This window comes from Pteropus alecto, unplaced genomic scaffold, assembly GCF_000325575.1.
Source record: "Pteropus alecto unplaced genomic scaffold, ASM32557v1 scaffold41, whole genome shotgun sequence".
NCBI classification, from domain to species: domain Eukaryota; kingdom Metazoa; phylum Chordata; class Mammalia; order Chiroptera; family Pteropodidae; genus Pteropus; species Pteropus alecto.
The window spans coordinates 2256575-2258281 of NW_006430464.1; positions in this window are offsets into that span (position 1 = coordinate 2256575).

A 1707-nucleotide genomic window follows, 5' to 3' on the forward strand; every position below is an offset into this window, starting at 1 on the left:
GAGCATCTCCGCAGAGTACTACTGCCCCAGGTGACAGAGATAAGCAGAACACAGAGCAGCCTGGGGAAGACCTAGTCACCGGCCTCCCTCCTCCCTTTTCCCTCCTGCAACTGGGGGCAGCTGAAGCTCAGCTGGTGAGTGTGCCAGGAAAGTGGCAGGTGCTGCCTTCAAGGGCGGAGGGGGCAGATGGAGACCCCACCCCCCACCCCCTCAGCGGCAGCCTGTCTAGTTCCAAGCTCCTTTGGGGCTTTTAAACAATTGAGGGGAAAAGAGTTTTCAAGACTCCTGGTAGCCATGCTGGATGTGGGCAGCCAACTGCGAGAGCCGACATCTGAGCCATCTTTAAGGCGGGCAGAAACAACCAAACTTAAACTCGCTTCTGCAGAGTTTATAATATCCTTACTCAAATATTTATTTTAAACAGAACATAAATACACAATAAAATGTTTTAAGTGAAATCGAAGCCTTATATGATACCGCCTTGGAACATTAAGAGAAATATTGGTGAAATTTAAATAAAGTCTGCAGGTGAGATAATAGTATCGTATCCGGACATCGTTTCTCCTGTTCGCTAATTGTGCTATCGTTACATATGTTGCTAAGTGAGGGGGAAGAGGCTGAAGGATTGATGTGAGCTCTCTGTACTGCTTTTGCATCTTTCGCTTAAAATTATTTCAAAAAAGTTATTTCGAAATGCAAAGATAAAAACTTAATCCTATGGACCTTGTAGCTCTCTTGTTAAGTTTTAATTCTAGGCGCTATATTTGCTATCGTTAATGGGGGTATTTTCTTCCTTTATATAATTAGGATAGTCTTTTACATAGAAGAACTATTGATTTTTGTACATTAATTCTCCTCCTGTAACTTTCTAAATCACCCTACTTTTGTATCTATTTTCAGGTGATTTATTGGGTTTGCATATAGAATCATACAATCTGTAATTGGTTGTGGTTCAATCTCCTCTCTTCCAATTATTACACTTCTAATTTATTTATCTTTTTTAGCTGTATTGACTAACGCTTCCAATATTTTGATAAAAATAGCAGCAGGAGTCATACCTGGCATTTCCCTGACTTGCCCTGAAACGATTTTACTATGTCCATGTTAAGCATCACGGCTTCCTTTGGCCCGAGAGACACACATTATGTCAAAGAATTGTCTGACCCTTCTTATTTATCGATTGTACACGGGGTGCATACATAGCTGCAGGGCCCAGCTGCAGGTGAGCGTAGCGGTGCAGGCCAGTCACAGAGACGGGTTTTTTTTTGGGCCCACGAGCAGCATTGGGGGTCTTGGCTGTCAGTGTGTGCCCCTGTGTTGTGCACACAGCAAGCAGCGGGGGATGGGGACAGGTGCACATCTGGAGGGGTGTACATGCTGGTGGGGGGTCTAGGCTGGAGTCTTGCACTTGTGCAGCTGCAGGGGCCTGGGCTGGCTGTTATGAAGGTCCCCGTGGTGGGTGGGGAGTGGGAGGGATCAAAAAGAGACGAAGGCAGCTGGCCTCTATGACACGACACCTGTGCGGTGAAAACTGGAGAAATCTGCAGGGGGTCTGTGGTGGCTGTGCTGGCCATCGGTTTCCTCAGTGGGGAAAGCTGCTGGGGTCCTCTGCAGAGAAGGTCACTGGGGACCACAGTTGCTCCAACCATGTGACAGATGCTGGTGTTACCTGCTTTCTTCCTTACTCCTACCTGTCTATGTATGTCT